At 45.4% G+C, this 22,419-nt stretch overlaps 1 long non-coding RNA gene across 2 annotated transcripts; it reads left to right on the forward strand.

The window, feature by feature from the left end:
* Positions 1 to 29: 29 nt before the first annotated feature.
* On the forward strand, positions 30 to 21,080 carry LOC122239650. Of its 2 annotated transcripts, XR_006218964.1 has the most exons (4): positions 30 to 81; positions 10,256 to 10,334; positions 12,946 to 13,013; positions 15,610 to 15,789. It is a non-coding gene; the product is annotated as an uncharacterized LOC122239650 (long non-coding RNA). The 2 variants fall into 2 exon arrangements; XR_006218965.1 differs by lacking the exons at positions 12,946 to 13,013; positions 15,610 to 15,789 and adding an exon at positions 21,008 to 21,080.
* Positions 21,081 to 22,419: the final 1,339 nt, after the last annotated feature.

Consider the following 22,419-nt stretch of genomic DNA (forward strand, 5'->3'; position numbering starts at 1 on the left):
TTGCGAGAGTTCAACACCTCCTGGCTGGAGGAGGCTGCGGCCTCATTGGGTGCATGCGGAGGGATGGGTGGACCCAGAAAGGTAAGGCCGAACCTCCATTCAGACCAAAAAGGCTGTAGGAGGCTGCGCCCTTTGTTTGCTGGCGTAGGGCAGGGGCCCCGTTGGCCAGCACCTGTGCTCTTGATCCTCAAGTGAGCTTTTGAGAGGGGGCAGAGGAAGAGAGCTGGGTTGTACACCTCCCCGCCCAGAGCCCTTTCTTCTCTAGCTCCCTCCTGCAGTTGGGTTCTCCCCGCTCTTGGATGTGCGTCTGCCCCTGTCCAACCAGGTGGATCAGCTTCCGCTCCCAGCCCCACTCCCACCCAGGAAACCTTTAATCTCTATAAGGCCTTTAGGCCCATTGGAACGTTCTTTAGAAGCACTCTTAAAACTACAGTTCCCGCCCTTTTCACACAGTTCCCGCCTTTGTAAGAGATTCCAATCTTTTTAGAATTGGCACTTTTTAGAATTCAGAGAGAATGAATGAGAGACCACCTTACTGGGGCTTCAAACCGAGGCCGGAAAGCTCAGTTTGAAAACTATCCGTGAAGAGAGGGCTTGGCCTCTCTGAAGAGACTCGGTTTTTCTACTTTTGCTCGAATGAATTGCACCTCAGATCGTGCTGATCTCTAGAAATCAGATTAAGAACCAAAGTAGAATATACACACGGGCCAATGCTACAGTTCATGATCAAGGACCAACCTTTTCCTACATCTTTTTCTTATCCTCCATTTCTCAAACATTAGGAAAGAGTGAGGTAAGTGGCCCTGAATACTTCCTCTTTGTTGTAATCCTATCATAGTAATGTAGATTTCCAAGGAGAAAGTTTTCTGACATTTCAAAACAAGTCAGCGCTAAAAGGTCCAGCTCAATCTCTACCAAACTGTGTACCCTTTTCCCTGATCAGTGGCACGAGTAAATACAATTTGCTTGGCAAGAGTTGGTGCTTCACTGCGTATTTTCCGTTTAGTTTTAGCTGGAGGTTGATTGTTAGACGAGCTGGAGACAGTGGAACAATCTGTAAAGGTAATCAGGGCCGGCATCTTCAGCCCTGTCCCAACTAGCTGCATGATCGTGGGCAAGTACTTAACACTGTAGTTCAGCCTGCTCATCCTTTAAGTGAGGGGGACCAACTTGAAGATCTGTGTTCTTGTAGGCCCCACATTCTGTAGTTTTCATAAAAGTATGGCTACACTGTATACCTAGGCATCCCACACATTGGAAGTCTTGGAACTTCTGAAGAGCATCCAGGGTAGGTCTTGAGGAAGGACTTCTGAGGAAACACCATAAAACAATGTTCAGCTTCTTATCTGAACATCGGACTGGAAAAGATATGGATGAGTCCTTGAGTAAATTTGCTGGGTTTTGTTCAACCTCGAACAAACTATTCCACCTTCAAGCAGAAGAGCAGGAAAGTGGGGGCGGGGGGCGGGGGTAGATGTATTCGGTTTTAAAAAAAAAAGACCATAAGAAAAAAGATTTTTCCTGATAATCTTGGAGGGAAAATAAATTTTTCCTAGACACACACACAGAGAAATAGAAACAGAAACAACTAGGAAGATAGAAAGCTGTCAGTGGTAGATCTCTTTCAAGTAGTAGGATTTTTAAAAAAATTTTTTTTTTAATGTTTATTCATTTTAGAGACAGAGAGAGACAGAGCATGAATGGGGGAAGGTCAGAGAGAGAGGGAGACACAGAATCCGAAACAGGCTCCAGGCTCCGAGCTGTCAGCACAGAGCCCGACGCGGGGCTCGAACCCACGGAGCGCGAGATCATGACCTGAGCCGAAGTCGGTCGCCCAACCGACTGAGCCACCCAGGTGCCCCTCAAGTAGTAGGATTTTTGACGTGGTTTTAGAGTGGTGGGCATCCGGAGCTGACGGCCAAGAAAGAATTCTTGAGACATCTTTGGTGCAAAAAGGTGATTTCATTAAAGCACGGGGACAGGACCCATGGGCAGAAAGAGCTGCACTGGGGTTCTGATGGGTGACTGATTATATACCTTCAGGCTGGGAGGGGGTTGGGGATATTGAAAGTCTAAGGAATTTTGGATGCAAGGTTTCCAGGACTTTGAGGGGGCTAGCTGTTGTTAGGAAAATGTTATTTATTATTGTCTAATAAAACTTTAGTCATGAGACCCTTAAGATATATATCAGTGAGGCATATGCTTGGAGGATGATTGCCAACATATATCTTGAGGGCGGCAGTAAAGATAAAGGAAGTTTCCAAAGGAATTTTTATATGTCAAAGTAGACTTACAGGATTCTGGGGGATCAGGATCACGTTAAGCTAAGATTCCCTTTTGCCCTTAGCAAAGTGTCATCATCGAGGCAGCTGAGCTTCTAGAGGGAGATCACTCTGCCTGTCTCAAGGACTTGTCAATGGGCTGTAGGCCGTAAGGGAATTTAATTTTTCATTTGCCTGTTTCCTACATCATTATGAGTGATTGGGCAATTTTTATTGTCATTTTGTTGATTGGTAATTTTATATGTTTTACTGTAGCTTTTTTGATCTCCACTCTTCTCCCCCACCCCCACCCAGAGAAGAGGGAAAAAAAAGATCCTTGATCCCTCTCAGTAGGAAGAGTCTAACTCCTTATATAATTTAAATCTTTAATACGTAGCATGTGTTTAGGACTTCATGAAGAGTCATTCATCAAACATTTCAAGAAGTCATTCAGTAAATATTTGTCCAATGGATAAGTGCTAGAAATTCAAATGAGGGAAGATCCTTTGGGTTAAAGTTGTGGAGCAGGGTTTCAAGGAAGACGTGGAACTAAAGCCAGTCCTGGAGGGGTAGAGGGTGGAGCAGGGAAGAACCCACACCCAGGAAAAACAGGAGAGTAAGGGCACAGCCACAGAGGCGGGAATGGAATGAGTAGGCTCGTCTGAATGGAATAAAGGATGAGAAGGAACTGAAAATAGGTTGAGACCAGATTCTAGAGAACCTTGTAATTGCTTGAATCATACTAATAATTATTTAGTTGATTATTTGTAATTATTTAATGTCCAGTTTGTTCACCATCAGGATAGAAACCCGTCTGTCTGGTTCTCTACAGTTCGACCAGCACCTCAAGAGTGCCTAGCACATAACTGGCTCTCAGTACCTATTTGTGACTGAATGGCTACCTTGAATACCAAGCTAAGAAGCCTGGCTTCTGTTTAGCAATTAAAAGGCTATCACTGAAAGCTTTTGCACAGAGCTGTGAGGTGATGAAATGTCTCTGTCACCTAGGACCAAGAGATGAGGAATGCGTAAGGAGGTGCTTAAGGTGGGCACTGAAGGATGTATGCAGCTTGATAACGGAGACTAGAAAGCGTGGACGAGGAAATCAATGTAATAGACAGCAGTGGCACAAAATACCAGCCTGCAAAGAGGAGAGAGTGCAGAAAGGGAGTTGTGGGAAGTGAAATTGACCAACTAAAAAACGGGCAGATGGCAAAAGACTTTGAAAGCCGGGTGGAATTACCAAGATTTTACCATTGTTAAGTTCTTGAGGAGAGGTTGACAAATATCACCCAGAAAAGGACCATTTGCTCCACCATACTGAAAAGTATAGCATAAAGCGGGGAGAGAATAATAGCGATCAGCGATGCAAGTTGGCACCAGACTTCTGTCAGATCATGATTTATCCTGGCTCTGTTCATTAAAAACTGTGCGACTTTGGGCAAGGTGCCTGTCTGAGCCTCAGTTTCCTCATTGTTAAATAGGTATAACAATAGAAACTCCTTTTTCTAGAAGCTTATAGGATTAAACGAGACCAGTCATACAAAAGCTCTCAGCATGCTGCTTAGCGCCCACTAAATATTCAGCACGTTTACTTCCTTCTTTGCTCCACTCATCACCCTCAGAAACAGCCTTTCATCACACCCAAGGAAACTGCAGAGGCTTCCTGACTGGGAGTTCAACTATGGTTTTTCCGTCTAAAAAAGAGAAGGGAGGCAAAAGGAAGGAGAAGAGAGAAGGGAGGAAGGATGGGAGAAAAGAAGGAAGGGAGGAGGGATGGAGGTAGGGAGTAAACAGAAGGGGAAAAAAAGCAGACTGATGGTTAAGTCTGGGGCCTTGGACTCTGAGAATCGGAATCCATACTCACTGTTTGCCATTAGGCAAGTTAATCTCCCAGTGTCTCAGATCCCTCTTTAGGAAAGTGGGGATGATAATACTCTCGGGGCACCTGGGTGGCTCTATACATTGAGCGTCTGACTCTTGATTTCAGCTCAGGTCATGATTTCACAGTTTGTGGGACTGAGCCCCACAATCTGTGCTGTCTGTGGTGACAGCGCAGAGCCTGCTTGGGATTCTCTCTCTTCCTCTCTCTTTCTGCCCCTCCACCCGCACTCTCTTCTCTCTCAAAAAAAAAAAAAAATTAAAAAATGTAAGATGTACTTATTTGCTGATCAACGAAGTATGTTATTATAAATGATTATGAAAACATTTAATGATGTGGAAATGTGCTTAATATAATGATAAATGAAAAATGAGTGAAAAAAAAACCCTTTATACTGTTAAAAACATGACAGCAGACCCCAAATGGAGTCACTTATGCTAAGCCCTGTGTCACCAAGTTGAGACTTATTTACAGTTTCGGCCTCTCCCAGAAATGGAGTCTTAATCTGGTCAATGCGAATCACCCAGTCAGCACTCGTGAGGTCTTCTGCCTGATAGACACTGGCCATGCCCTAAAGGAAAGTGATTTTGCTATAACCAATCCACTTGTTGTCCAATTAACTTCCTTGTTTCTGCTTCTTCCACCTGTAAAAGTCTTCCGTTTTGCACAGCTCCCGAGAGCTCCTTTCTGTCTGCGAGGTGGGATGCTACCCAATTCGTGAATCGTTGGATAAAGCCAATAAGATCTGTAAAACCTACTCGGGTTGAATTTTGTTTTTTAACAATACAACGTGATCACAAATGTGTGTGTGCACGTGCATTTGCATAGTATCAACATCTTTAGTTATTTCTGAGCTGCGTGGTGGGATGTGGGTAACTTGTATTGCCTTCACTTTGCTTTTCTTTATTTTCCAGGCAGCCAAAATAACCATGTAACACTTTTGTAATTAGAATAAAGACCCACAAAATCTTTTTTTTTTTTTTTTGTAATCTGAAGTAAATTTCAAGCCAAAAGCACTATTGTTAGTTGGAGAGAGGGTAGAGGAGGGGAAAAACTAGAACCCAAGGATGACTGTAATAATGATGTTAATAACAACAGTGACAATGGCTACTATGAATTTAGGGCTGACTATGTGCCATGCACTGTTCACAATCTGTTTTATTTGTCAGAGTCTTTAACGGCTGTTTCAAGCAAACAAAAAGGTCCTAGAATATAAACAGTCCAGTACTTCCCTAGCCTTCCTACCTCCTGGAGGGAACATTCTTGGTTATGTGCAGACAGGTACGTGGCTACTTACTTTTAGAACTAATTTAGGATAGCTATGGCCTCACCTAACACTGGCATAGACTTCTTTTGTTTTACAGCTTTTCAGCTTGTTCTTTAAATCACACTGGTGACAAAGATTTAGCTGAAATTTCCACTCTCCGTTTTGCTTTTGAGATTTATGCCGTCTTATCTAAAAAAAAAAATCCATTTAATGATTTCTGTTATTTGTTATTGAAACAAACCAGAGAGACGTGATGAATGAGCAGCTCTCACAATTGTCCATGAAAAATGTATTTTACGACAGGCGGGCTATTTAGTCACAGGCTTGGCACAGCAACACCCTCTTAGAGACGGTGGTAGACAACTGTGCCACCGTGTGGTATTGAGGGGTATGGAGGCAAATTTTTTCTTTTTCTTTTTTTTAATGACTTTAATACTTTTACACTTTAAGTGTGGAAAGTAACCTTACTGGCCACTGGGTGGAGCTCTCTCTATTTGTTGTGGAAACTAAGACCCAGACAAGTGTTCTCCACCTGGGCTTGAAGGCTTGAACCCAAATCTTCAGACCCTTTGTTGCCAAACAGCTACTTCCAGCTCTAGATGTTCACCGAAGGATGTCTTCATGTCAACTTCGGGGAAGTTCAGAGCCATCTAGTGCCAACTCAGTCTTACATCCAAGGAAACCGAAGCCTAGAGAGGCTAAATGACTTGCTAAAGGATCCACAGCTAATGTTGTGTCCCTTGTTTATTATTCCATTCGCTCATTTACTCACCAAATATTTAGACATGTGCCTACTATGTGTCAGGTGCTGTTCAAGGCACTGGAGATACAATAGTGAGCAAAATAGACAAAAATCCCTTCATACATCTTATCTTCTAGCGGGGGAAACAGACAAACAAGATAAACAATCAAAATAATATGTAGTATTAAAGAGGAATCAATGCTAAGAAGAAGAAAAGGTGGGGTGGGGAGTGGGGGGAGAGGGGTCACATTTCAGAGTGACCAGACTAGGTCGCTTTCACAAGGTGCCTTTTGAAATAAAGATCTGAAGGAACTGAGAAAAACAGCCATACTGATATGGGAGGAGAACATTCAGGCAGAGGAAACAACCTAGCAGGAGGGAGAATTTCAGGCTAGGAGGAGGTAGGAGATAGAGGTCATGGGGGAGCCAGATCATGTGGGACTTTCAGGTCAAAGAAGGACCTGGGCTTTTACTTTGAGTGACATGGGAGCCACTTGGGGGTTTTCAGCAGAGGAGTGGTGTGGTCTGACTCAGGACAGAAGCACCAGGGCTTCCAGGCTCACAGTGGGCTGCAGAAAACAAGGGCGGAGACAGACAAGGAGGCTCTTCAGTGATCCTGGCAAGTGATTACGGCAGGTTGGGACAAGGGAGGTGACAGTGGTATGGTAAAAGGTGGCCCCACACTAACCAAAGAGGCAGTGTCCCCAACCCCTGACCCTCTCCTTTTCCTGCCACACGAGATTATTTTATTAAAAAGCTCAAAGGAGGGGTGCCTGGGTGGCTCAGTCGATTAAGCGTCCAACTTCGGCTCAGGTCATGATTTCGCAGTTTGTGAGTTCAAGCCCCATGTCAGGCTCTGTGCTGACAGCTCGGACAGAGCCTGGAGCCTGCTTTCGATTCTGTGTCTCCCCTCTCTCTGCCCTGCCCCAGCTCATTCTCTGTCTCTCTCTGTCTCTCAAAAATGAATAAATGTGGAAAAATGAAAAAAAAAAAACTCAAAGGAAATAAAAAAGAAGGTGGCCCCAATTTTAAAATCAATCTAGCTTTGCTGATGGGTCAGAACGGGTATGAAAGAGGAATCAAGGATGACACCAAGGGGTCTTTGGCCTGAGCATATAGGAGCATAGCATTGTCATTACTGGAGATTGGGAGCAGCACCTCAGCAGTGTGCTGTTAGACCTACCGAGTGTGAGGTCACTCCTCCATACCCCAGGGGATAGGTCAGGTGGGCAGTCCATTACATATGTCTGGAGTTCAGCCAAGGATCATTAAATGGTAACAGTCACTCAATAAAAACATCACTTCCATAAGGTGACTAGGGAAAAAAAAACAAAAAACGGGGCGCCTGGGTGGCTCAGTCAGTTAAATGTCTAACTCTTGATTTTGACTCATGTCATGATCTCAGGGTCTTGGGATCGAGCCCTATGTCAGGGCTCTGCACTGAGAATGCAGCCTGCTTGAGATTCTCTCTCCCTGTCTTTCTGCCCCTCTCCCTTGCATGCTCTCTAAATAAAATAGAATAGAATAGAATAAAATAATAAAACAAAACAAAATAAGGGTACCATAATGACTAGAAAACCTCCAGGCCCAAATTATACAATACTTCCTATTTTAGCATTGGGCTTTCCAGATCTCTACCCAAAGAAACTTCTTAAAATGGCTCTGCTTTGCGTAGTTGACAGCTGTTAACCTTTTGCTCACAGACATGAGACATGAGTCTCCTGACACCTGTTAGGCCTTTAGGAGGATGGTTGCGTGTTTCCTGGGTTAAGGGATGAAGCCTGCGTGAGGTCAGCAGGAGCCCCAGAGGGTGGCCCCGCCAGGCCTGTGAAACATGAGGAAAGCTATCCTGTGCTTCCTGTTTTACTAAAGGTAGAGGAGATCCCAGTGTCAGGACTTCCCTTCCTTTGCTTCCTTGGATTTCATTGTGCACCGGTCAGGTGCGGTTGCTTGCAGCTGTGTGGTCTGTTTCTTTGCTATTGTATTACCTGCCCTTGACACGCCCACAATAGCTCTGTACATGGGAGGACTGACATTCCTTATTTTGCGTCGTCTCCTCTCTTGGAGACAAGGGCAAGGGTGGCAGAGTGACTGAGCGCTTCTTGAGTACCAGGCAGTAGTTTAGGAGCTGATCCACATGCCCTCACTTAGTATACAAAGACCAGATGTGCCACTGATTGTAGTAACAACTGACCTTCAAACAGTGGTTTGCAGTTCCAAAGACACTTCTATGGAGGCACCTGGGTGGCTCAGTCGGTGAGAATCGGTCATGAGCTCATGGTTTGTGAGTTCGAGCCCCGCGTCAGGCTCTGTGCTGACAGCTCAGAGCCTGGAGCCTGCTTCGGGTTTTGTCTCTCTCTCTGCCCTTCCCCCGCTTGTGCTCTGTCTGAATCCCACTTCTGCTATGACTTGCTGTGTGGTCTGGGACAATTTACTTAAATTCTCTGTTAAGCCTCTTTCTTCAACTGCAAAATGGGGATAAAAAAATCATACCTATTTCCTAAAGTGGTTTTTTTTTTTAAAGTTTATTTATTTTGAGGGGAGGAGGGGCAGAGAGAGGGAGAGAAAGAATCTGAAGCAGGCTTTGCACTGTGAGCACAGAGCCTGACGTGGGGCTCGATTCCACAAACTGTGAGATCATAACCTGAGCCGAGATATAGGGTCGGATGCTTAACCAACTGAGCCACCCAGGTGCCCCCTTAAAGTGTTTTCTTAAGAGCTTCGCTGAGGTATAATCAATACAAAAAGAACTACACACATTCAATGTGTACAGTTTAAAAAAATTTTTTTAATGTTTATTCATTTTTTGAGAGGCAGAGAGAGAGACAAAGCATGAGTGGGGGAGGAACAGAGACAGAGAGAGACACAGAATCCGAAGCAGGCTCCAGGCTCTGAACTGAGAGCACAGAGCCCAATGGGGGACTCGAACTCACAAACCGTGAGATCATGACCTGAGCCGAAGTCGGACGCTCCACCGACTGAGCCACCCAGGTGCCCCTCAATGTGTATAGTTTTATGATTTCAGATACATGCAAACATCCGAGGCCTAAAGTGGTTTCAAGGATTAAGTGAGGTGATACACGGGTAGCACTAAAAACAATGCCTGGAACATAATGATCCCTCAATTAAGGCAGAAATGATTACATTACCTCTTTGGGCCCTCAAAAACTTCCTGTCAGTTGGAAAGTCTTTTTAGCCAAGGCTCAAGAGGCTCAGAGAGGCTATTCAATGTGATAATGCGGTAGTAAGGAGCAGCACTGGACCCCCTTCAATTCCCAGGCTTTTTCCCCACTCGGAATCGATTCCTCCAAGAGTGTTGGTTCTGTGTTACACAAACCAAACTTTCCCACCACATCTCCTGGTGTCCACCGGCTTTGTCCTTGTGAAAGGACACACGGGGGTTGCAGGGGGGTGATGGCAAAATGAACTCACCTTCTCAGGCCCATCAGCCTGTCAGGCCTGTGCCAAGCACTTCTTGGGCATTTTCCGCTTCATCTTCACCAAAAAAACCATACCCTGCGTACTTTCAATAACCCCTTTGTATAAAAAGTGGGCCCCACAGCCATTAAGTGACAGGAGCGGTACCAGTTGGAGCAGAACCCAAGATCTGCCCAGGTTTACCCACAGGAAGCCTTCCATCAGGAGTTTATCTCCGTGCAAAATTCACTGCACTGGAGAGACTCCCTTTTAGGACTCAGAAGGGACTGGGGTGGGGAGGCAGATGGGACGTGCCCAACGTTGACCCCTGGGGCAGCCCACTCAGCCTTCATCGCTGCTTCTCTTTCTTCCTCCCAAACACAGAGGGCTGGGGCCAGGTTGACCACCCCCCCCCTCCACTTCAGAGGCAACGTAGCCTCTCCCTCAGAGAATTCCCAGTTCTGACCCAGTGTGGACTTAATCCCATGCCCTGTTACCATTTCTGACGGGGCACTTGCAGCCCTCTCTCCAGCCCCCCCAGCCGCCTGCCTAAGGGTTAGGCGTCTGCAGTTACCTCTTGCCTCTTGACACGGAAGTTCCCATGCTCCACTTCTGGGCCTCTGGCATGTTATGAGTAGAAGTTTTCTCTCATGCTGAAATGGAACCATTTCCCCATTCATATGCAGGCTGGATGTGGAAGAATAGAAAACCTCTGAAGAGGACACCGGGGTGGTTCAGTCGGCGTCCCACTTGATCTCACGGTTGGTGAGTTTGAGCCCCGCATCGGGCTCTCTGCTGTCAGCACAAAGCCAGCTTCAGATCCTCTGTCCCCCTCTGTGTGCCCCTCCCCCGCTTGCACTTTCTCAAAAGACAACCTCTGAGGGCTTGGCCTGAGCTTTGGTTTTGACGTGAGGAGCCTGGTGTCTTTTTTTCCCTCCCTTTCTCCAGCCTCCCTTCCTTCCAACCTACTTACATTCCTCCCTCTCTCCCCTCCGTCCCCTCTTCCTTCCCTCTTCCCCGGCTCCCTCCCTTCCTCCCTTTAAAGAGAATGGTGCTCTCCATGCTGGGCTGCAGGTGCGCCAGGGGCAGAATTGCAACAGACAGCTTGAGCAAGCACTGAAGATCTTGCTACTCCTACCTGAAGCAGCCTCCTTGCTAAACTGGGCGAGCTAGGTTCCCAAAGAGCACTTTGCACACTTCAGGTGTCTTTGGTTTAGGGCGTGGATTTGGCTAGGTGTGACTGGTCTGCTCCTAATTTAAGCCGCTGGTTGTAAATATAGGTCTTAGTGCCTATTAATAACCCACAGTCAGCACACTTGTCTCCTGTTACTCCAATTACTGCAACCGTGACCCCCTGTCTTCCCTGCCTCCCCCCTGCCCCACAGCTCAACATGCACAGGCTGAGCCATCCGGGTACCTCGTGAGCTGTAGCTGGGCCTGCCGTGTGGCCGGCCGTTCAGTATATCTCCCTTTCTCTCTTCGGAGCCATGACACTAAGTCACTAATAGGGGTAGGTGAGAAGGAAAGAGGAAAATAAAATAATATCGATTTATTCCAATAAATCTTGAAACCCTTAAACTTATACCCCTGGGCTCCTTCCCATCATTAGCTAGGACAACAGTGGTCCTGGTTCTCAGAGCTCCCAAGGTCTGTGGTTTGGATAAGGAGCCTTTCCACTGGGTAGGATTGCCACAGGTGCTGAATCCACTAAAAGCCACGGAAGTTTCTCTTTTTGTCTGTGAAGTCTCCAGCGCCCCCATTCTGTTTGCTCCCTCCTGTCGGCTTCTCTCCTTTTTATAACTTGTTGCCAAAAAAGAACTTGAAACTTGAGGTATAAATAAATAGTTCCACAAGTATTACCTGAAATGGGGATTTGAAACTTAAGAGGAACCAAAAGAAGCATCTTGATAGAGGAAAACAAGAACTCTAGGAGAGGGGCACCTGGGTGGCTCAGTCAGTTGAGTGTCCAGCTCTTGATTTCAGCTCAGGTCATGATCCCAGGGTTGTGGGATCGAGCCTTGCGTCGGGATCTGCGCTGCGCATGGAGCTTGCTTAAGATCCCCTCTCTTTCTCCCTCTGCCCTTTGCACTTGCCCTCTCTCCCTAAAAATAAAAAATAAAAATAAAAAAGAACTCTAGGAGAAACTGTCCTGGGTTCTATATCCTTAGTTACCAACTGGCCCTCTCTAGCCCACAGCTTCCTCTTCCATAAAACGGGGATGCCAATCCATACCTACCTTGGTGTAGAGGACGACACCAGATTGTTTCTCAAGATCTCTTCCAGCTCGGGAGAAACAGAGCTTAACAGATGAATGGCTGCTACCAGCAAGCTGGGGAAAAGGAATCCAGAGCCTGTGATTTCCAAGAGCCTTTGTGGTTGGTGCCCCTGAAACCAGACTGCCAAGTGTGGCCTGTGCAGCATGAATATGAGGCCCTGACAGTATCTGACAATACTAATATCATCCTCAGGCCCTTTTGTAATTCAATCACCTCATAATTAACCTGTTATAATTCCACTGCTTCCTGTAGACATCGCTTCCTCTGCCTAGAGAATTCCTTTAAGACCTAGCTTCAAAGCTCTGCACACTGGGAACCCTTTCCTGACTATCCTAAAGACACACAGGTGGCTTCCTCTCTGGGAAGGACTGACCCGTAGGACTGACCCACACTCAGAGCCCCCAGCACTTTGCACTGCCATCTGCTCCCCATCCTGGATCATCAGGCCTTTGAGAGAAGGGACTTGGCCTCTTCATCTTTGTGGGCACAGTTCTTATATGTCTTCCTTGAAGGGAGAGAGATAATAGTGCTTATATAACTATCTCCCATCTATAAAGAGGTGGGACGATGGGCACAAAGGGGTGAAGTGACTTGCCCAGGTCAGTTGGATAATTGGCGTAACAGGAAGATCCAACCCAGTTCAGAGACCATAAAACCCTCGTAGGTATCCCTTACTGCTTCCTGTCATGTAGTAGAAAGCTTCCCAACATGGTACTGTCCTCCTCAGCTTCTTTCTCCTTTTTCTCCCATCAAGTTCAAGTTCAAATGTCAGACAGCTAAAATAGCTGAGTCAAGGGGCACCTGGGTGGCTCAGTCAGGTAAGCGACAGACTCTTGGTTTCCACTCAAATCATGATCTCATAGTTCATGAGATCAAGCCCCACACTGGGCTCTGCGCAGTGCGGAGCCTGCTTGGGATTCTCTCTCTCTCCCTCTCTCTCTCTCCCTCTCTCTCTCTGCCCTTCTCGTGTTCTTTCTCTCTCTTTCAAAATAAAGAAATAAACTTTAAAAATAAAATACAATAGCCGAGTCAAGTCCCAAGGAAATGATAGTTTTAATAACCTTCCTTCTTTTCTTGTTTGTCTACCTCCTCTGACAAAGACCCTTTCTGGAGAGCTGAGGCTGTTCTGGAGGCCTCTAACGTCAGAGTCTTGGCCCTTTGCCTTAAGGTATGATCTTTCTAAGCTGCTACATGACCCTCTTGCCCAGTTGGCAACCTAGTGTAAGCCACAGCATAACTGGGGACTCTTGAGGGCTCATCTGCATTATAATACTCTGCACCTCAATTTTCTTATCTGTAAAAATAGACATTCAACTGGTTGAGCATCAATTAGATGCCACCATGTATGGAGCCCAGAGCTAGGCATTACAGATATAGATGCAAAGATAAAGAGAATATGGTCTCTGCCTTCAATAAATATAAAGTCAAGTGGGAAAGGCAAGAATTGAAAAACAGATACCATGGCAGAGTCAAAAAAAGTAGATATGAAAGAAATACTCTTACCTGATTATGCCTACCTCATACAGTTAGGCCAAGAATTAAGTATTCTTCAAGTATTCTTAAAGCGCTCTAGAAATAATAAGCAAATATTACACTATTTGGCTTCTGTACGAGACACCAGTTGGGTTGTCTGCTCACATCCCCCTTCCTTTCCAAGAACTGCTCTCATAGCCAAATTCATCATGTAATGGTACTCCCTCCCCCCACCCCACCTCCACCAAGAATCATTGGCCATCTTGGTTGATTGAGTCAGGGGCAGACCCCTGGCCCAATCTGGGCCACGTAGAGTCAGTCCCTGCTCTGGGTTTGGAATGGAAATGAAAGTCACGTTTCTGTCACCCTGGGCTTTGAGAGGAAAAGATACAAATCCTGGAGGCATGGAGAGCTATTTACTGGCAAGGTAGACTGAAAATTAAAGAATGCCAAACTTCTGGAAGAGTGGAGCAGAAGCTTAGAGAGGAGGGAAGACAGGGCTGGAGGCTTCCTGATATTCAGGACTAGGTTCATCTCTGACCCTGCCTGCCCGAAATGATACCCCAGCAAGGACCATCTTTTGCTGAAGATAACTCTGATGGGCTTTAGTCACTTGCAATGGAAAGATACATAATTAAGCAGTTTCTAAACGAATTCAACTCAGCTAATGTTGAATAGAAGTCCCCCCTTAGCCTGTGTAAGAGTTGTATCATTCATTTATTCAGTCAGTTAATGAATATGATTGAATGTCAACTATAACAAGCCTCATAATGAGAAGAAAGAGGGGCACCTGGGTGGCTCAGTTGGTTAAATGTCTGACTTCTGATTTCTGCTCAAGTCATGATCTCACAGTTCGTTGAGTTCAAGCCCCACATCAGGCTCTGTGCTGACAATGTGGAGCCTGCTTTGGATTCTCTTTCGTTCCCTCTCTGCCCCTCCCCTGCTCTCTGTCTCTGTCTCTCTCTCTTTTTCTCTCAAAATAAATAAACTTTAACGAAGGAGAAGGAAGGGGGAGGGGGAGGAGGAGGAGAAGAGGAGGAAGAAGAAAGAGTTGGGTGTATCCTCTATGATATAAACTACCACTGGGTGTCAGCCAGCCCTCAGAGCTCCTGAAATTATCCAGTTGTGCCCTGGGAACATGTAGTGTTGCCTGAACTTGCTGTCACTTGCAGATATCCCTGAGTTTTGGAGCCTTGGACACTATGATGTTTGTCTGCCCCTCCCCTCCCCCTTCTGGTAGCATCCACTAGACCCCACTCCTACCACACACATACACACACTTTTGAGGGACTTTTCCACCCCTGTCCATGCTCTTCTGGTGCAGTTGTTAATCACAGGACCCGTCCCTTGATCATAGGGTAGACATAGGACCAAAGCTGGGCAATCAGAATCCCTTCCCGGGAAATCTGAATTTTGAGCTGGGACAAATCCAGAGGGTCATTCACAGTGGTAGTCCATAGAAAAGATCCCCAGGTGCCTTGCTGAGCTCAGGAAGCTCACTCCCTGAACTCAGTTGTTCAGTGTGTTCCTTTAAAGCTCTAGCCACTCCAGTATCCTTCACTCAGAACATATCTTTTGAACTAAATTAGCCAATCAGTTATTTATAACCAGAGTCTTGGCACATTTCCTTTTAAGATAAAAGCTCATGGATGAGTGAAGAAAAGACAAGGAAAGGGAAGGTGAGAGAGGAACGTTGCATTGTATCCCATACCCAAGGCTACAGCCCAAGCCTAGATCCTATTTTTAAGACCGTTTAATGAATCTATATTTACCATGAGGTTTTTTTTTTATTTATGGAAATCTACACATGTCATTTGGCTGAAGGCTCAAGCTTATTTCAGGAAAGCAAGTCTGTCATTTCTCCAAAACCCCTGTTAGCTCCTTCCACACCTGTTTTCCATTCTGCCAAGCCTCCTAGTGCTCATTCCCAAAGCAAAGAATAAGGATCAGGACCCAGATTCCAGAGCAGGTTACCAGTGATGCTTGAAGAAACAGGCCTGTGTTTTTTGTCATAATGTTCTTTTTTTTTTTTTAAGTTTGTTTATTTAGTTAATAATCTCCACACCCAATGTGAGGCTTGAATTCACGACCCCCAGATCAAGAGTCGCATGCTCTTTCCACTGAGCAAGCCAGGTGCCCTGTCATAAATGTTCTTAATGGACATTCTGTATTCTCTTTAGTCAACATAGATCCCTCATGAAAATGCATTCCTTATCTCACAAAAGTTGTCTTCCAAAGTAAGACTCATAGAATCCCTAATTGACCATTAACCCAACTCCTTTATTTTACAGACTGGGAAACTCAGAAGCAGGGAAAGTAAATGGCATGCTCCAATAACATGGTGCTAACCAACAGCAGATCTAAGAAAGAACTCAGGTCTTACAGAGTGGTACAGATCCTTTTCACTACTTGATGCCTCCTTCCATGGTACAATTCCTTTTCTTTAAGAATAAGTATTTTCTTAATCTCTCTATATAAATGTTTCATTGGGCAATAAATAATTAACAAAGAATCTGGATACAGAAACCCTGAAGTGTTCGCCTCCACTACTATGTGAGACCTATAAATTATGCAAATTATGTCACTAAGGATATAGAATCCAAACAGCACGATCTGAACACGTCCAACTCTTAAGTATAATGTAAACAAAGTAAGTTACCTGGTATGTACGTATGTATGTATTTTAACTCCTCCAAGTGACTTAATTACACGGTAGACTTAGAACCAAGGACAGAGGGGGCACCTAGGTGGCTCAGTCGGTTAAGCATCTGACTTAGTCTCAGGTCATGACCTCATGGCTCATGAGTTCTAGCCCCGCATCAGGCTCTCAGCTGTCAGCGCAGAGCCTGCTTTAGATCCTCTGTCCCCCCCCTCTCTGCCCCTTCCCTGCTCATTCACTCTCTCTCTCTCAAAAATAAATAAATAAATAAATAAATAAATAAATAAATAATTTTTAAAGAGAAAGAACTAAGGAAAGAAAACTACAAGTTTGATTTGGCCAGGAGGTGTTTGGGGGGACTGCTCAGAGGTGGTGAGTTCCCCATCACAAGAGGTCAAGCAGGGTCTGGGCAAACAACCGTTGGTCAGGGATAGAGCATCCCGACTATTTCATAAGCAATAGAACCTCCCCAGGGGGTTCTCAAAACAGACCTTGCTGGGCCCCACCACAGAGTTTCCGATTCAGGAAGTCTGGGAGGGGGCTTGAAGCTTTGCATTTCTAACCGGTACCCGGTTACTGCCAATCCCGCTCATCCAGGACCACGCTTTGAGACCCACTGTGGGAAATGGGAATTCAAAAGTCACTGACATGAGCCACTTCGCTCCATTTAAGCTTCACAAAGCAAGGTCACATTTCTCTTGAATGTCCTATCAGACAGCTTGAGTCCGGTTTTGCCATGTGAGACTGGGGCTACCTTTGGTGATAGCCCTAAATCCTACGCAGGCTTCTCTGCGCTCACCTTGAAGCTGGGACATAGCTGCAGAGCACCTCAAGTACCCCTAGTTCTTTAGGATCAGCTGCCAGAGATGCGGCATCAGACTCACGCCTGGGACACGATATCCAATGGGACAAGCTACGATAGTCTCAAGACAAAGCACCAGTTCTCACTCATTCCGAGTGCCTCAGGAGGGAAAGCCAGAGAACCTGCCATGGCTGCCTACGTGACCACAATTGAAAAGGGACATCTTGCACAGCCCTGTGTCATCCTTGTCTCCACCTGTGAATGCACATAACCAACATTTATTGACCTTTCACCCTGTGTCAAGTATTGTTCGAAGCAAGTTACATGCATCTTCCGCGTAATCCTTGTAAGGATCCTCTAGGCAATATTGGTAGGACTGGGGCTTGAACCTGGAGACTTGAGCTCTGTACCCCACACTCTTCATCAGAGAGAAAATAGTTGTCACAGTATAAGGGATAGAGGAAGAGGTTGTCTCTTCTCGCACTGGTACACTAGGCCAGAGCTTTAAATTCTGGCTGTTGTCACGGTCTTGCCACACCTCTAAGGGCCCAGCCTCCTGAAGTTTCATCTGTGTGTTTCACACGTACTCACAGTTATTGTTTCCAAAGCTCAGAGTGCCAGGTGACTGGTTCAGGAAAGGTTTCCAGGCTTACACACATTCTGCCCACCACCAGCCTTTCCAACATTACAATCTCAGTGCCGGTGTTGAGCCCAAATTACCATTCCAGATTCCCCTCACTATTGACTTAAGTTGCCCTTTGGGGAGCGTTGGTATCCCTTCCTGCCCATTGACCTTAGCTGGAACCATCTGAGGAATCAGAAGCGTTGACTAATACTAAACCCCGAAGAAATGTAGTCTTTCATTCAAGTAGGGTCCCTGGCCTCTAATGCATATTTCTCCAACTTTTCCCCAATAGTCATCCACATACAAGGGATTAGACCAAGCCCTAGCTGGGAAGCTCACTCTATTTGCTTCCTTCCTCGAGGACAATGGGTCACCACTGACTTCGTCTTAGGAAGCCAAAAAGCCAACTCAGACTATTCTTGCAAAACAGGGTCTGCCCCAAGGTCCTTTGTTGTACCCATCCTAGGCCTGGATTTCAGCAGGTGCCTCTTTTATTTTTGTTTTTTATTTATTTTGAGAAAGAAGGAGCAAGTAGGGGAGGGGCAGAGAGAGGGGGAGAGAATCCTAAGCAGGCTCTGTGCTGAGGGCTCAAACTCACAACCGTGAGATCATGACCTGATCCAAGATCAAGAGTCAGATGCTTAACTAACTGAGCCACCCAGGCACCCTTTAGCAGGTGCCTCTTTTATTTTTATTTGTTTACTTTTTTTAGTGTTTATTTATTTTTGAGAGAGAAAGAAAGAGCATGAGTGGGGAAGAGGCACAGAGAGACGGAGACAGAATATGAAGCAGGCTCCAGGCTCTGAGCCGTCAGCACAGAGTCTGACACAGGGCTCGAGCCCACGAACCGTGAGATCATGACCTGAGTGTAACGAAGTCAGATGCTTAACCGACTGAGCCACCCAAGTGCCCCAGCAGGTGCCTCTTTTAAAAGGCAGCTTCCCTCTATAATGAAATAATAAAGTTTATACCTTCCTTGGGCCTTTCTACCCAAGCACTGGCAGTTTAATAGTGTTTTCATTCAACATATATTGAATGAAACCATTGAACACCCATTACATGAAGGGCACTGTGCTAGGATTAAGAAGTAGAAATAAGATACAGTCTGTCCTAAATGAGAAGGATAAAAGGCAACATCCATCCCAGGTCTCCTGCCCCAAAGATGACAAAGAAGGATATGGCATTGGGGAGAAGGGGAGCGGGGGTAGACGAGAAGGAAGAGGTAGTAATCAGTAGTCTGAAACTGTCTGCTAGTGAAAAAAAAAACAAACAAACCAGAACAGCCTAACATCAAAACTATTTAAGGACAGACTCAACCGAGAAATCGTATTAGCCAAAGCTATCAAAATAGACCCCACTTTCTAAATATGTAGCTAAACTTTTTACTCTCTAACAACAACATACAGAAATGTCCTGCAAGAATAATTTTTCTCAACCCTCTGTAATACATAATGATGTTCCTGTTTGAGGAGCAAAACAATTGAGGTGCAGATGGTAGGTGACTTGCCCGCTGTTATGACACAAGACAGTAAAAACACGACACAGTCGTTCTTAGGGGCTTGAGAACTGCCTTAGATTTCACACGGGGCTGGCCCTTAGGTGAGCATTACAGGTATCTTATTACTGTATAGCAAGCCACCCGAAAACGTAACCACTTAAGACAGCCATCTATTTGCTCATGATTCTGCAGCTGGGGCCAGGCTGACCCAGTCTCACCTGGGGTCACTCACGAGCTTGCAATCTTCTGGTAGGTTGACTGAAGCAGGATGATCTAAGATGACCTCACTTATGGGACTGGAGCCTTGATGCAAGCTGTCAGCTGCTCCTGTCCAGCTGATGTCATTCAGTAGTCTAATGCAAGCTTACATGGCTGCAGGGGTGTGCCAGGAGGGCCACCAGGGAGCTGCAAGACCTCTTAGGCCTACGTTCTGGAACTTGTGCAATGTCACTTTTGCCATATCCCATCAGTTAAAGCAGGTCACAAGACCAACCCAAAGTCAAGGAGCAGGGAAAAGACTCCACCTCCTGATGGCAGGAGCTGCAAAGTATTGTGACCGTGCTTTTCACAACGAGAGATGGCTGGGCTTCATTTTTACCAGTTCACGCACACATTCTGGCTCTTATTGTCACTTATAGGACCTGGCCAGCATCTACCAGCCCCTGCTGCCTATGGGGGGATAGTAGCAAGAAACATTCACATTGGAGCTTGGGAGCTTGGGGACTTAGCTGTAGCCCTTGGATGATACCCAAGCTCCTGAGATATTATCACAAATACATGCTGAAATGATCAATGAAATTGCAGACTATCAATCATCATGTAGGCATACTCGTGGTAGTTGCTGCCTATGCATCAATACACAGGTGCCCAGATCAGACATCATACATTCCTGGGCACGTGGTTTCTCAGGTGATATCCTGGCATCCCCAGGCATGGCCCATCATTTCTCCAAAGACCAGTTAATACTGTGATAAGTAAAACCATATTAAATGTGTTTAGTAATTTTTTTTTCAGATTTCAAAATATGCTTTAGAAGAAAATACTTTGCTCCCCTTGATCATTGTTTGTCTTTATAAACAGACCTCTTACTACTTGGTAGAGCACAAGAAAATCCTGGCTCAGACAAGGCAGCCAGAGAGTGAAAGGAGAGCCAGAAATAGCTCTGTACAGGATATGTAAGAGGGGTCAGCATTGCTACAAAAGAATTAAATCTGCCCAAGTGAGGGCTTATGAAATGTAAATTGTTTTACAGCTTCAGTGAGGTATGACCGAAATGGTTAGCCGCACAGATTTCAAGCAGACAAGATGATAACTGAAACCATTATCTATGAACTCATCAGTACAATCAGGGTAATGAACATACAACTCCCTAAATGCTCTTGTGCCACTTTTTAATCCCTCCCTCCTGTTCCTCTCGCCTTTCCTCCTCCCCAGATCATCACTAATCTGCTTTCTGTTACTTTGATAACTTTGCATTTCTAAGGTTTTATACAAATGGGATCACCTTGTATATATCCTCTTTTTTGGTCTGGCTTCTTTCACTCTGCATGATGATCTTAAATTTTATCTGTAGTGTTGAGGACATCAATAGTTCATTCCTTTGAGGGCACCGGGGTGGCTCAGTCGGTTGAGTGTCGGACTTAGGCTCGGGTCACGATCTTGCAGTTTGCGAGTTCGAACCCCACATCAGGCTTGCCTGCTGTCAGCGCACAGCCTGCTTTGGATCCTCTGTCCCCCTCTCTCTGCCCCTGCCCCACTTGTGTCCTCTCTCTCTCTCTCAAAAATAAATATTTTTTAAAAAGTTTATTTCTTTCAATTGCTGAATAGTATACCATTGTATGGATATACCATCACTACTTTATCCATTCTTCTGTTGATAGATACTTGGGTTGTGCTATGTACTGACATGTATCTCCCCCTTCTCCCAATTAATATGTTGAGGCCCTAACCCCCAGTGTGACTGTATTTGGAAATAGATCCTTTAGGAAGTAATCAAGGTAAAATGAAGTCATAAGGGTGGGGCCCTGATTGGATAGGATTAGTGTCCTTAGAAGAAGAAATACCAGAAAGCTTGCTCGCTTTCGCTCTCTCTCTCTCTCTCCAAGCGCCCTCAGAGGAAAAGCCATATGAGGACAAAGCGGCCATCCATAAGCTAGGAAGAGAGCCCTCGCCAGAACCCAAACTCTATCGGAACCTTGATCTTGGACTTTCCAGCCTCCAGAACTGTGAGAAAATGAATTTCTGTTGTTAAAGCCATGCAGTCTGTGGTATTTTGTTGTGGCAGGTGGATTAGACTAATCTAGGTGGTTTACAGTTTGGGGCAATTGTAAATGAAGCTGCTGTGAATGTTTGTGTATGTCAGTGTGTGGACATCTGCCTTCATTTCTCTTGGGTAAATGCCCAGAAGGGGAACGTCTGGGTCACATGGTATGTGTACCTTTACTCTTTTAAGAAACTGTCAGCACGGTTTTCCACAGTGACCATACCATTTTGCATACCCACCAGCAGTGTATGGGACTTCCGATTGCTCTGTTCTTGCCAATACTTAGTGTGTTTAATTGCTTTAATTTTTAAAAATCTAACTTTTTTGACGGCGATTTAATTTGCCATTGTGGAGAATGTGTGGTGTTAGCTCACTGCACGTTTAATTGGCATCCCCCTCATGGCCAATGATGTAGCTCATCTTTTCGTGTACTTACTTGCCATCGTTGTATCTTCTTTAGTGAAGTGTCTGTTCAGATCTTTCACCCTCTTAATCATTGATTGAGAGCTAATGAAACACACATTTGAATAAGCATAAGCATAGAACATCAGATTGTGGATCTTACCGACTATCCAGGTTGGCAGTCTGGGAAAGAAGACCAGAACATCCTGAAAGAGCACATGGCATTGAAACTTGGCAGAGGCTGGTGAGAGCTGAGGATCAATTCTGCCAGCTTCCCAGTTGTTTCTAAGTTTGGCCTTGTGACCTTCCTAACAGTTTTCTCACCATTCGCCCCCGGGGCTTCTGAGAACCCCAATTTCATGAAATTTCTGTGGGAGTCTCTTGTCACAGGAGTGCACCATCTGTGACTTTTGCCTCAAGAAGTTTGCCAAGATTGTAGGCAGAGACAGAGACACCCACAGAAGTACCTAGATAAGATCTGGTCTGGAGTTGAGAACAAAGTAGTGTCTAAAACACATTCCACTAGAGTGAAGTCCTTGGAAAGGAGGAATGAGGAGAAAGGACCACGGGATGATAGGAACGAGAACAGACGATAATAGTTGGAGCCGTGATCAAGGACACCGTGTTCCGTCATGGCCAAATCCATGCCTGGAAAAGATAAGCGGGGGAGAATCCGGGGAAGAGCAGAAAACATGATTAAAGAATGAAGACTCTGATTTATGAGGCCGACTTCATAGAGCTCACTGAAGCTAGTTCATTTAACGAAATGTAACTGAAGCTAATTTTCCATCAGAGCCTGAAAGGCAATGGAAATGCTCATGTAAAAGATTAGGAAAATTGCAAATGTAGGAG

This window comes from Panthera tigris, chromosome B3 (genome assembly GCF_018350195.1).
Source record: "Panthera tigris isolate Pti1 chromosome B3, P.tigris_Pti1_mat1.1, whole genome shotgun sequence".
NCBI classification, from domain to species: Eukaryota; Metazoa; Chordata; class Mammalia; order Carnivora; family Felidae; genus Panthera; species Panthera tigris.